At 25.8% G+C, this 15,718-nt stretch overlaps 1 protein-coding gene across 1 annotated transcript in view; it reads left to right on the forward strand.

The window, feature by feature from the left end:
• Positions 1-913: 913 nt before the first annotated feature.
• Positions 914-15,718, forward strand: part of LOC122716012 (protein tincar) — a 49,883-nt gene continuing 35,078 nt past the window's right edge. The window contains exon 1 of the mRNA XM_043938689.1: positions 914-1,544. The gene's annotated coding sequence lies outside the window, so the exon portion shown is untranslated. The remainder of the gene's footprint in view (positions 1,545-15,718) is intronic.

Here is a 15,718-nt window from a genome sequence, read left to right on the forward strand (position 1 = left end):
AAAAGTCTCTTATATATTCTTATATTAATTAACTTTATATATTAACGCTAAAATTATACGCGAGAATGTAAATTACGAATAATTTTTTTAGAATTTGAGATAATTTTTAAAAATTTCATGTTTGAGGAGAGGAGATTGCCTTTGAATCCAATATTATGGTGAAATTTGGCAAAATTTTATAATAAATATATAAAAGTTATCTACAAAAGAGAACGAGATAACAAGATCAACGAGAAAAAATAATTTAATTTAGCCAACGACAATTCTTTTTAATGATGTGACGAGTCTGTTTAAATAAATACATATGTATTTACGTTTTATAACGAGTTACAAGTTTTATAATTCTATTTAAATAATCGATCCATGATGCATTCATTTTTTACAAGTTTCTTCTTTCATAATGAATAATAATTAATTCAAAATAAATATTAATGGTTTTCTAGTTTTTTCTTTGTTTCTTTATTTCTTTTGTATCACAGTCATTGATTCGAAAGTGAGGACTTAATAACAATGTAATGCTTACATGATAATTAAGATTTCTATGTTTTGAAAAAGCAAAGACCGTAAAATCATAAGTTGAAAACAGTTTATGAATCATCAATGATAGAGTGTAAAGGACTGTAAGCAATTCGATTACAGGTAGATTCGCTTGTTATCTGGGGAAAAAGAGAAAAAAGACAAAAAAAGAAGAAGAGTAAGGAAAAGAAAGTCGATAAAATAGTAGAATCGGCGGTGACGTCGAGCGTAAAGAGAACCCCTGTAGCGCAGCTAGTGGTATGGCGGGGGAAGAATAGCGGTTGGTGAGCCAATGAAGGGAGGAAATGCGCGGCGCAGATGCGCGCTAGATTCGAGCCGCCGCTGGGCTGTTCAGAGCGAGCGTGGACGTTTACCGCGTCGCATCTTTTGGGTTTTTCAGTTGATTCCTTTGTGAATGTTCTTGCTCTCGCAACGCGTTCATAAGCTACACGATTCTTAACTCGGTATTTCCTTCCGCGAGTGTTTCGATAGATTGATTTACGTTTGAAGTTTTAGTTGGATTTGTCGTTTAAATCTCAATTACGAAAATACTTAGAACGAATGGAATCGTGAGAACTTCCGGGATACACTGCAACCCGATTCGAACGCAATAGTGATCGACAGTGAGCACCAATGACATGTGCAGTGACATTGATATCGAACTTTAAACTATCAATCAAAATTTTCGCGTTGTTCGTCCATCAAATTAGACATGATAGATCATACCGTGTATCAAACATATAGAGATCTATGTTTCGTTCACACATCATCGGCGATGTTCACGTAAAAGTGCAAATTCAAGCCATGCTAGTAATCATTTTTGGTTTTCTATATATATTTTTTTAATCCCATTGCTGTCCATTTGTTTTCTATAAGTAGATTAATAGTATCCATAAGAATGTAAAAATTAGTTAGAAAGGACATCCGTGAGTGTAAGTAGTTTGCAGTGTCTCGTGAATTTGACTGTTCTAAAGACATCTACCTTTGCTCGAAGTTGGCAACATCGAACCCAGGATCGGAGCAGAAAGGTCAGTGTGCGTTTCATCGTGTTTCATTTATCGATCGTTGCGGCATACTTAACTATACGTGAAAACACGAAACATGAAATATGAGATACTAGAATGTGTTAAATATAATAACTATGAAATTATTGCTCTTATTAATTTAATTCCCAAACCAAAAAAAAAAAAACAATCGTTAATACGATAAATTGTTCGAAGATCGAATATTGGAAATCAATGTGATATCGGAATTTGCGATGATTTTCGAGAAAATAAGTAAACAATGAAAAAAGTGAAATTATCGACAATCTGATCGATCGTGGTTAGTTCCTTAACCAAATAATACAAATGTGACGGTTGAATGCTATTTAAAGAGTACTAGTAATTAAGATCGATAGCTCGATAAAATAACTGTTCTACAGAAAGGGATATAGTGGTAAGGAATGCATAGACGTGGAAATTTAAGATCGAACGATGGTGGAAGTATAGAAGGTGGTTGCGCTGAAACAAGCGTACGTTGAGTATAGGAACGTTGCGTGCAGGAACGATCTCGGTGGTCATTGGTGCGATACAGAAACAAGTGTGACTATCACGCGCGCATGAACGATTTGTTATTATCGAAAGAACAAGAGATTTAACAGATTTAATGAAATTTGAACTTCAGATTTTATTTTTGATTTCGTTTATTTTACTTTTCTTTTTTTTTTTGTTATTTTTATGCAAATTTATTATAAGTTATTTTATTAGATTATAACATATTTCACGATATCATTATTAATTTGTATTCACTATCTTAAACAATATCGTTTCATTCGCTATATTTGTAGCTTAAATTTATAGATTAAATTACATTATAATATATATATTTCTCCATATAAACTAGTCTATTACTATTATTAAAGTTATGTATTAGATGTTCTAATTTCATATACTTCCATTACGTAAATGGACCATGGGCTATGAATGGTAAGAGCAAAGTACATCTTATAAAAAAAGATTTTCTAATTTCAATCATATATATTAGCATAAAAAATATATATTGTTTCGATTGATTTTTATATGCAGTCTTACAGTTGATTAGCATCAAGTGGTATATTCATCCGATTGACTTTGGATGTTAATGATCGAGTGAGCATCGAAGACTGATAATTGACGTCGGTAGTTCTCATGAAAGTCAACGTACTGTAAAGTTCTCGGTTCATTCATCGTTACCGTGTTGCGTAATAATTGTTGTTGGCACGTGCCAAATGTCATATACAGTCGTTACTTCTGCCATTTGACAGAAGTGTAATTAAGAAGCGTTCGTGTTTAATCGATTTGCATGGAATCTATGTTAACACGTCTTACGCACGAAATTCGTATTTCGTTTTGATATCCCAAAAATATGATACATTTTGAGAATTATTCGATGCATTAAGATATGTCGTGATTAAATGCTCAATAAATTTCACTTAATGCTGAACGTCTATTTTCATTTTAATTAAGATGAGCGAATTTGTTCGATCTTTATTTACTCTGTTCTCATGACGTTCACAAAGCTTTGATACAGTACAGCAAACAAGAATTAGAGTAATTATGGGAGAAATGCCGCTTATTTTAAAAGATTAATATGTATTTACTACATACTTAGACTTCTTAACAGAAAATTTTTCTAAAGATATATATTGTTAATATACATATAATATATTTATTATAAAATAAATTAAATTTTTAATGTTTATTAAATCGAAAAAAAATTTTTAAATCAAACTTGTTAATTTAAATTTTTTATTGAAAAATTAAATAAATATAAAGTAAATATAAAGTAAATATAAAGTATTGATAAATTTTCTTTTTCAAAAGTATAATATAATAAAATATTATAAAAGTATGTATAGAAATAAATATTACTTTTATCTCTCTTTAATCTCACCGTTTTTTTTCTCCACAATTATTATATAGAATATGTTTGGAAATAGAATAGGAAAAAATTCAAAAGAATTCGTTCGTCAATGACTTTCGTGTTAATCGTGTTAATCAATCGAAGAAAAATAAAACGAGAACGAACGATATCCAGCATGCGTATTTTATTCTTGAGATCGGAAGAGGTTAGTAAGAGTACTTAAGTATCGAGTTGGACGAGGGCTAGATGAAGGTAGAAAGAGTGTTACCACTTTCCCTCTTCGAAGTATAATGTTTACCACCCTTTCCCTATCTCCAAGCATACACAGCTATACAAGTCGCGTACATTAAAGCAACTCGTGGAAGAGGTTCGTTGAGAGGTTACGCCATTACTTACCAAAAGCTACTCTTGGTCTTCTTTCACATCCCCTGTTCCGCCACGTTTCTTTCTTACCTCTATCTTCTTGCCTTCTTACCTTTGAAAACGATCGAGCTTTACCGCGATGACAGTGGCCGACGTAATCGACACGCGGTCTCGTTTCTCAAACGAGAAGCTCGAAACGCATCTTTTATTGTACCGCTCTGGCCACACGAATATTATTATTCATTGTATATAAAGCAAATTCTTGGATAATTGATGTTAACAACGTTGATAAATTTCGAAAATCTATATGTGCCGTTTAGTTTCGAAAAAACTTGATTTTAGCTTTCGATAATTTTTATTTTGTACTGCAAACAACCTAACCTCAAAAATCCACGTGTGTTTTTTAATTTTTAATTAACTTTACTGTTTACGATTTTAATTAATAATTAATTGTTTCCATTAAGAGAGAAATAAATAACTAAAAGCATAAAAATATATTTTTATTATGATCTGAATATATTCCATGAACAAAACAAATTATCGAAAACATAAACGAGGCAATTATATAATTACAATATCGGCTCCGTATCATATAATAGATTCTTCGGTGAGAGAGGTTCATTATCGATAATTAATCTTATTATGAGCTTCTAACGTACCGCTAATAGAGAAAGATCAGCCATTGCCGCTGTCGATCGACTCAAGCTAAATCAAATATAATAGATTTTTTATCGATTCGTTTTTTTGCATATCTTTTATCTGCGGTCAAGTTTATGAAGAATATTGAATTTAATGATTATATTATCGATTTTTATCTATCACAACAAATATACTTATTTAATTTTATTTTTCTTTGGAAAAATATTTAAACATTAATCTATAAAAATAGTTATTGAAAACGACAGTTTATATTTCTTTCTTCGATTTCAAATTTAATGGTTATATTATCGATTTTTATCCATCACAACAAATATATTTATTTAATTTTATTTTTCTTTGGAAAAATATTTAAACATGAGTCTATAAAAATAGTTAATGAAAACGACAGTTTATATTTCTTTTTTTGTATTATTTCTTACTAAATGTGTAATTGATCATCTTGTACTTGGCGAGAAATTAAATTGAATATATACCATAAACGGAGTTAGATGGATAATTCTCGAACCGGTTAACGTATAGGTATATGTCACGATCTAGAAATGGTGTTTTTCCGTGATCATACGCATTCACGCGACAAATGTGTGTATACATGTATCTCACTTTTTGATTTTCTTTTAAGGAACATTAACGATTCATCAGAATTTCATCAGGCCATGTTTTCAATGTATATCGTTTTAAAGTAATTACACGGTAGCTAAACTGAACATGAAATTTTCTTCAGAAGGGAAGGATTAAGAAGCTCTCGAGACATATGTATTTTGTGCACGCAACAGGCTGTGCTGGCAGCCATAGGGTGTAGGTAATAAAGGAAGCAACATTACTATAAAAGAAATACGATGTGGTGTTCCATTTATCGAATACGGTTGTATATGTAGGTCATGTGATTTGGAAAACACACAAATGTGCTTGCATTTCGATATTTCGAAATGTTAATTCAATGAAAGGTTCATAATAGAAATTCAAAACAGTTCTTATTAATTTTCTTTAAAAAAAAAAGGATATATTTTAATATTATTTTTAATTTTTAATTTTATTTGATTCTTTAAATTTTTTTTTTAACAAAATATTTATTATACAATAATGTTGTGAAATATTGCCTATAATCATGAAACGTGTACGAAATAGAAAGAAAATTTTTAAATGATGATTCTAAAGATTATATTCTAAAATAATATAAAAGTTGATACGCAAAAATGATTGATAGTTCTTTTTCCATCTCGTTTCATTTAATGTAAAATTAAATTCTTTGTAATTTGAAAAATAAAGTTCAATATTTTTTTATTTATATTTTTGTGAATTAACTATATTCGTTACTACTACCTACTTGGTCTGAACATTTTGCATTGCAGAATGATTACGTTAAGATTTGCATATCACCAGGAAATGTTTCAACGCCTTGGGGGACTAACTAAAATCACAGATAAAAAAACGTTATACATTGAATATATATATATATATATATACTGCCAGACATATTTATGATAATAACAAATGTGAAATGAATAATAAATGTTACGTGACAATATTTATGCGATAAGATGAAATAAATTAAATGTAGACAATATTTATTATGTTATGGTTAACCATGAATATAAGGGGTCTTACTGTACATATCTAATCTAATTATCATGATTGAAGCGAACAAGGGTCTTTTTTCGAGCCCCTCAATTTGATTCCACGGGCAGAGGAAACGATTATTCATACATAATTAGCAATATTTTTCCCATCTTTCTGGGATTTCGTTTGTACATCGTTTGCCATCGTAAATTTTCTTTTATGTCGCGTATATGTGTGTGTCTAACTACATTCGCAAACAGTTTATCCATCGATCGATTTGCTTGAGGTTTATAAATCGTTGAAAGCTAGTGATTTCCGGCCGACATAGGAAGGAAGAAAGGAAGCAAGGGAAAAGGGAGAACGGCGATTCGTCGTTGAATGGTTGAATGGATAACACAAGACACGTTCCTCGAGCAACGAGTGCATCCTTCCGTGCTTATGCATTCATTGGAGCGCAGAGAACAGCTACGGGGTTATTTTTGTCGTTTCGTCTAAGCGAGAAGGAGACGATCCCGGATAAATTTATCACTCGACATCTTGCTACCGGGAATTTTGGAAAGGGTTAAAGACTTTCGTTTTGAGAAAACGAGAGAACTCTTTGGTTAGATTAATTTTAATCAAATTATCGAAATTGGTTCGATTGTCTCATGTGACATGTGACTTAACACTTTGATAATAGATTTTCTTTTTTTTGTATTCGATCATTCATTATGAAAATTTAGAGTAGTTTTTTTGACGAAAAATTTAAGGTACAATTCGAAAGGTATGATTAACTGGAAATCGATTTTATTTAAATTTGATGGCGATTAATTACTTGGAATCGAAGTCCAATCAGTTATCATCCATGAAGTGGAGTGCAATAAATTAAAGCACAGTCAATTTTGGCAGGCATCGGGCCAAGAACACTCAGCTGGTCATTCTAATCGAACTTTTTCTTTCTGATAACTTGTCATTGATTTTATGGAAGAAATGTCGTGTTTCTGGATATTCGTTTATCATACAGGATGAAAAGAAATTAAAAGTAAAATGATAGTATCGATGAAAATCGTTTTATGATACATTAATTTCAGTTTCAGTCGTTGATCAGTCAATGGTGTATTATTAAGTTAATTATCAATTTATTAATTAATGAGCTATCAGGTTAATGAAAATATTTCTTATTTGTATATTCAAAGAATATTAAATTATATAGCAATTTATTACTAATATTATTATACGGAGTGTTCCACGAATAATAATACAATTATTCTGTGTAAAAAGAAAATATAGAATAAAATTTTCAAGTACTAGAAATTTGTTTTTTTGATTAGATGTGAATGAATTTATAGATAGAAGATTTTTTTATATAAAAATCGAAAATTTTTCGGAAAAAAAAATTTTTAAAAATTCATCGATTACACGACTTTTATTGTTTATGTTCAATCTCGATTTTCATAAAAATCGGAGGACTTAAGCAATAAAATTTTATTCTATATTTTTTACATATAGAAAGTTTAGATTCATTCGTATCCAATTAAGAATTAATTAATTTCATTTATATCTTAAAAAATTTGATTTACTCGAAAATAAAGTTTTAAATAAAAAATTCTATATTTTTGACTTATTTTTTTCATTATAAAATCATATTCTTCATACCATATATATATATGCTTCATGTTAATCTGAAAGCCAAAAAAAGACGTTCCATACTTGGTTTATTATTTCATTTTATTCATATATTCACGTATATTATATTTGCTTCTATTACTGTCACTATCACTTTTATCGAGAAACTTTCTATACCATTATCCTATATGTATATTCGTAGGCAAACGTTTGAACGAAGAACGTGTAGACGGCGAAACTTATAGTCGACCAAGTAGTAGATGTATATGTTCGAAGAGAAAGAGAACGAAAAGCCGGTCTTCGATGGAACACCTGTTCTACAGGTATGTGATCCTTTCTTCTTTGTGCTCTCCGTTCGGATTTCTCCTACACATTCCTGAGTTTTGTTGCTGTTTTTTTATACTTCCAACGCGATGTACCTTTACTTTTATTATCTTTTTCTTCCCTATCTGAAATTATTGATTTAAAAGAAATTCTAAGTTGATACATGTAATGTTAAAGTTAATATTGTTAATATTATTGATATAGAATGTGTTATTTTTAGTTAATATGAAATTAATATTTAGATTATTAATCTGATAATTAATCTAAATAAAAATAAACAAAGAATGCATTAAATATAAACAACAAATTTAAGTGATAATTGTATTATATTTTTTAATACAAAATAATTTTAATATATTTAATATGATGTGTTATTATTTATTACTTCATTAATTTTATAAAAAAGAAGGAAGAAATATCTTTATGCATTTCCATGCTATAATAAAACAAAAGATGTAACGATATAATAAGATATTTAAAGTAATTATAAATATTTTAATTATTATCATTTACATAACAAAATATAATATAAATATTATAATTTATTATTTTATATTGCATAGAAAATTGTTACAAAAATTTGTTAATATAAATTCATTATAAAATCAAGTAACGAAGCAGCTTAAAATTATTTTTTAAATAAAATAAAATAAAATAATAAAATCCATCTGGATCGTATTTTAAAAGAATGCATCGTTTTTCATACATACATTTTATAAAGTATAATTTCTTCGATCTCAATTATTATTAACTAGGATTTATCCGAGTTTCTAATCTTTCAGTTAAGCCGATTAAATCGAGATTCGTTAGTAAAAAATCCGTATCGTAAAATCACGTTTTATTTTACTCGTTTTAGTTTCCTATGCTTTAAAAGATTTTAAAAGATTATCCCCACAATTTTATCTCAACAATTGCTCGATCAAAAAGTGTTAAGCGATAACTTATTTGGATATACGTGCATATTTTATTACACGAATAACTTACAATGTATCCAACCTTGATATCAGAATGGATCCACTATGTGATTTATGCGAAACTTGTTTACGAATTTGTCGTCGTTGTTTTATTATATCGATGTGACCGCGAAACAGTTGATTACGATTTTTCGCTTTCAGTTGCTGTTGTGCCTTTCTCAGCGTGCGTCCTGCACGTCATTTATCGAGTTCCCATTTGTTCAATGTTCAATACAGTCACGATGAAAAGTTTATTGGCAAGTTTTTAATTGCATATTTAAATAATACATAAATAAAACGAACGAAAAACATGATATTCAATTAATTTTTGTAAATTGTACGGGATTTATAATATATTATTTTTTTTAAGATATATAAATTATATTTCATTTAATTGAATAATAAAGAAAAATCATAAAAATGTACAATAATATTTTTTTAATTGAAACAAAAATATTACTTGAATATAGAAAATTTATTTTTCTCTGAATGAAATTTTTATATATTATAATTGTTGTTGTAATAAGTACGTTTGTTCTTGAAGAACTCCTGAATTCAATATAAATTTAAATGTTTATTAGTATATCTATTATGTAACTATTTTTAAAAAAAATATGAGAATGTATGAAATGAAAATTTTAGAATGTAAAATTATAATAAATTTATTTAATAAAGAAAATTCTCTTAGAGAATAAATAGAAATAAATAGAAGATGTTGTGAAATTAGAAGCATAATTAAACGATTTTTTAATACAGAAAATGTGATAAATAATTCATGATCTAAGAAATTGAACGAAGAAAAAGAAAAATTATTAATACTGTGAAAAAAATCCTATGAATAGTCGTAATTATTTTAATACAAACATTCCTTCTATAATTCTATAATTCGTTGAATATTAAAAATATCAAATTGAATATTAAAAATATTAAAAATAGCAAAGCAAGGCAAAATTATAAATCATATATAAATATAAATATACAAGTATTAAAACAAATACAAAACTATTCTTATTATAAAATTATAAATATGATAATATTTTTATAAGAAAACAATTATTATTTATTATATTTATTACTTTTCTTTATTGTGTAATTAATTGAAATGCAATATATGCAATATCATAAATTATATATCTTATAATTATAATTATTTATATAAAAATTAATTGTTTTTTGTTTAATTTATTTTCAAATATGTAATTAAAATTTATCTGTGTCATTATTTTTCTTCGTGATTATATATATATTATATATGACATATGATGAAATTATATAATTGAAATATATTACATATTGCATTATATTAGAATTATATAAAAATAAATGAAAATAAACGTTAATAATAATAAACTTTATTTTCAGGTAACAAAAATTTTGAAATTTTTATATTTATAATATTTTTTTATTTATATATATATATATAAATATTCTTCCAATTTTTTTTTGAATTAAAATCAATTGCAAAAACAAAAAAAATTCATTTCGAATTCAATCATTAAACAATGCAGATTACATTAAAACATTATAGAATGAATAAGTACTATGAATAAATTATATGAATAGAGGGCTAAAAAATATTTTAATATAATTATAATTTTTATGTCCTGTATTTATACTACTATACTTACTATATTTTTTTCTGTATCATTATTTTTATTTGATAAATTAAATTTAAAACATATTTAAATATTCTTGAAAATTTAAAATTTAATAATAACATTTTTCTTGGATTTATTTTGTAATATTCATACAGTATAATAAATTAATGCATTTTTTATTTTTCATAATAAATTAATAATTTTTTTTATATTTATGTTATACATTATGTATATATATAATTATACATTTTATTTTACAATGTGTATAGATCAACTAAGAAATACAAAATTTCTTTATTTATTTATTATTTGCGTTTTTATAAATTGGTTTTTTTTTTAATTTTATATTATTGTTACAAATTGAAACAAAGTAGAAGATAAATATTGGATAATTGTCTATTCGCATTTTGGTTAATATTATTACGAGCTTTATTTATTTTATATTTCGTTTCCCTTGTTTCATGTTTTGTATCGTAACATACATCCACTCATAGCACCCATCTTTAAATTACTTCTCTATTTTAAATTTTACAAACGGAATATATTTTCCTTTATCTTTATTTCTGGTTGGTACGAAGTTAGAGCATGGGGAATATATGTATGTATGTATGTATGTATGTGAATGATGACAATGAAAGAAGATAAAAAAAAAGTAGTCAAAGAGCTGTGGGAAGAGAAGTAGCAGAGAAGAGAGAAAGGGAGAGGAGAAAGAATGAAAGTAAAGTAAAAGAGAAAGTAAAAGAAAACCAGATTGTATGATGGGGAAAGAAAAGTAAATTGAAACTTGTACTTATGTCCAGCTTTTCAATTTTCCAGACGGCAAAACTTTATGAAATATCTTGAAAATATAACTTTGCGATGAATATAAACATAAGCATAGGATAATACGAGAATTTATTAGGTTTCGTTAACATCTTGAAATATAGGATTTTTCATCAAGATTCCTTACTTATATAAATTTGTAGACGACATCCAATAATGCATTCGATTACGAATTTCTTTGAATCACTAAAGAAAAAAAATTTTTTAAATTATAGATCATATTAATACTTATTTTTATAAAATATAGTTTGTTTCTTTGTCGGCTTTTTAAATTTTAATTCATCAATTAATAAATAAATATAGACAAATACAATAAATGAATATAGGATATTAGAGAGGATGCGGAAAATATCTGCATGTTGCAATAAGTATGTCACGTGAAACGTTGTTCGCTAGCAAACCAACACGAGCTAACCACTCAAATGATCCTTGGTCTCGATCCTTTAGGCAACCTTCTTGCTATGTGACTGTCGTAACTCAACTGCTATATTCGCTTGTAACTTGATAGTTGAAGCTTGGCTGCACAGTTTGGAGCACATTGCTCCGACAACCTCTATTGTTTCTGACCAGTTTATCGTAACCCAACACTTATTGTGCATTCTGCGCCACGTTGGTTTTGCTCTCTTGGTAGCTAGATGACCTGTTCGCTGCCCTGCCTGCTGCTTGCCTGCCAGCTTGCCCGTCTTTCTGCTTGTCTGCTGTGTGCCTATATCTAAATTTTACAATCGATTATTTTATCTGACATTTATTAAATAATATTTTATATTTTTATCTATATATATATATATATATATATTCGTCTATTCATCTTTAATTTTCTCGTTTTTTCGACATCTCGTTATTCTGACATAATAAATCACAATATTATGTTAATTAATTAAATTTATTATCTCAGACGATGTAAATGATAGGATTAATATTAAATATATATTTTTTATTAAGTATATTTTTGAGTAATCCAATTTATTAGCTAGAATTTCTTTATTGTTTTAATCTTATTATTAATATTACTCAATATGTATACGACTAAAATTTTACATGAAGAATTTATATATAAAATTAATAATTTAATTATTTGGTAATTATCTGAATTATTAGAACACGATTTTGATGATCTTGAAATATATTTTCAAGATCAATATTCCAAATAATTTTGTTTTTGATATATTTGCAAATATATTATAAAAAGAAACAATATTATATTATTGAATTCTAATTATATTATTTATTTTATTTATTCTTTTATAGTATATCTGTGATAATAAATATAATCACTTCTTATTATAGCTATTATAGCTATTATAGCTATTATTGAATATGATACATTTTTCTATATAAATTATCAACAATAAATAAAGTTGAGAACGTTAATCTCTAAATACAGAAGTTAAATAATTTTTCGAAAACTGACAACAAAATATACAAAGTATAAAGAAATTGTACGAATATTAAAAAATATAGTACTTACAATAATTACATGAAATTAAATAAATTCTTAAATATATGACTAAATAAATATGTTGTCTAGCCTAATATTAATTATTAAAAAATAAAACGAAATCTTCGTCTTAATTTATCTTTTACTTCTGGGTTCTGAGTCATAATATTATAATTTTAACTAGTTAAGTTGATTATTACGATCGAGATTATTATTATGATTATATATTATATATGATATAATATTAAATATATCTTTATGTAATATGATTAGTGAATCTTTATATATATTATTATTTATATATTTTAATTTCATACTGACATCCATTTAATGTGATATAATGGAAAAAACAGGTTCTTATATGAGGGACATATAAAACTAGTAATTTAATTATTTTAAAAATATTTATAAAATGCACTTAAAATGTGTTGAGATCTATTTTATGAAAAACATAATAACTGGTTGGTAACTGGTTTCAAATACTATTTCTCTTTTTCATGGGATTTAGTTCTGATCAATTTTCTTCTTTTTCAGAAGCAATCATGAAAAGTATTCGTTTTGATAAATTAATAATGGAAATAACTAATAGATAAATAAAAACCATTTTGTATTCAGGAAAGAAAAGTTTTTAGATAATTTCAATGTGTGTGAAAAGTTTTTGATCAAATGTAATAATACTGCAGAATTTATTGAAATTAATTATAAAGATGTTTGTGACTTGTAAATTATTACAAGATAAAAGATTAAAGAATAACGGAATATTATTTGATTGCAATGTATCGATTTCAATCGTAGCATCGTTCCAACTTTCGAGCGCTCTTTGTTCTTTTGTTTTCTTCCGTGACACGTGTCGAATTTTACTCGCCGCTAACAATCACGAAGATTCGAGAATGAATAAGAATCGAAGATCTATTTGATACAATATGAAATTTTTTAAAAATGCTACGAATATAAATACGTTATAAATAGAAAATGTTAAATCAATGTAGTGTGAAGATAGAAAAGAAAATAATTTAAATTTTTTTTGTTATGAAAGAGAACAAAAGAAAAGTATATTATTGAGAATTTATTGAGAAATCAATTTTTTGTAATTATATTTGTAATTATTTAATATTTACTGAGTTTTTATATACATTGTAATCATTTTTATATACATTGAAATTATTAATTATTTTTTTCATTGCTTTTTCTTTGATAATAAATAATAAATAAAAAATAAAAGTTTAAATTATTTTTTCTGTAGTTATTTCATACCAAACTGAATACTCCAAATATTCTGTATTTATATAATAATATTTTATATCTCAAAATCTACAGTATATTTAATAAATTATTATATTTGATTGAAAGTATTTTAAAAGATAGAAAAAGTAAACGATAAAAGTAGCATGTAAATATCTCAATAATTTGTCAAATTGATTAACTTTTGAAAATTTTTTTATTTTATCAATATATATACGAATAAATTTAATTTTTTAAAAATCAAATATTCCATGTTAATAATATCCATTATTGTTTGAAATTTGATGAATGTCATGTAATTTGATTTAGAAATTTAGATAGATATAAATTATCATTTTACTAATTTTGAATTTTTTTTAGAAATTCGAAACTTTAGATTTTGTTAAATTTTTTGCTAATTTTCATGTAAAATGAAATGGAAAAACGAAATTACAAATTTATTTTGAAAAATTATTTATCAAATTCTTTTCTTTCAATTTTAATAATAAAAGAATGGACATATTCATATGATATTTTTCAAAATGAAAAAATGAATTTTGTAAAATTAAAATTATAAAAAACTTCTTTTATTTTGGAAATTTTTCATTGAAGATCGTCAATCTAAAAATAATCTTTTTAAAAATATGACAATTATTTCAAGAAGATATTAATTCGGTGAAATCTTTCGGTATAATTGACCATTAGATATTAAGTGTAATTATAATAGCAGGGTGCAGAGTTTCCTTATCTAAACGAGATTCTTTACCAATTTATTACGACATTAATTTTAAAGATTGCATTCTGAAACAAAGCTTATTCTGTTGTTCATAGTTCGAGGAATATGATTATATATTTTTATAAATTTTTAGATTTTTAATTTTCGATGAGAAATTTGAAAAAATAAAAATTTATTTATAATTTTCAATCTTATATTCAATTTAATTTTTCAATATAAAAAAATATTATATGAATTAGATTTTCTTTATTTAAAATTGAAAGAAACACAATTGGATCCGATAAACAATACTCAAGATTTCATAAGTGTAGCTTTTTTTCATGAAAATTAATAAAAAATTAATAAAAATTTCTTAATTCAAATTCAAAATTAGCAAAATGATTTAAACCTATCTTAATATTATATTATTTGTTTTATATCATATTTGAATTTTATTTTTTATATATCTAAATCAAGAAATATAATCTAATAAATTAAGAAAGTTGATTTTTCCTTCCCTATGTTATTTTTATATTCAATTTTCACGATATTTATAATATTTCAATATATACTATATTTTTCATTTCATTGTATTTCTTTTTATTTTTAATTATTTTATTTTTAAACCATCATAAATATTTATCCATCCCAAATAGTTACTTCCTTCCATTACAAATATTTGACGTGATCGGATGCTTTAATGATCGATAGTAATCCTTTCTCATACGTGACTATCAAATTAATATTAAATTAATCGCAAGATTAGCTAATCCAAAAAGTTTTCAAAGAGGAATAGCAATGATCTTTTTTTAATTGTACAGAATTAGAGACGTAAACTTGTATACACCATATACATTAAAGGTAACTATCGTGCGTGCGGTGGTGCAATCAGCTACGATATTGTAATATAACCGGTGCCGGAACTTGACAGTGACGTCAAGAATATAGGTCAAGGGGGTATGCTATCTCCCGATGTTTACTATCGTTTTACGATATTATTAATTATCTTTTTTTAGATTTTTATTTGTTTTTTCTTTATTTTTTCTTGTAAATATTACAACCA

Source organism: Apis laboriosa, unplaced genomic scaffold (genome assembly GCF_014066325.1).
Source record: "Apis laboriosa isolate Shangri-la unplaced genomic scaffold, ASM1406632v1 scaffold41_cov147, whole genome shotgun sequence".
Classification (NCBI taxonomy): Eukaryota; Metazoa; Arthropoda; class Insecta; order Hymenoptera; family Apidae; genus Apis; species Apis laboriosa.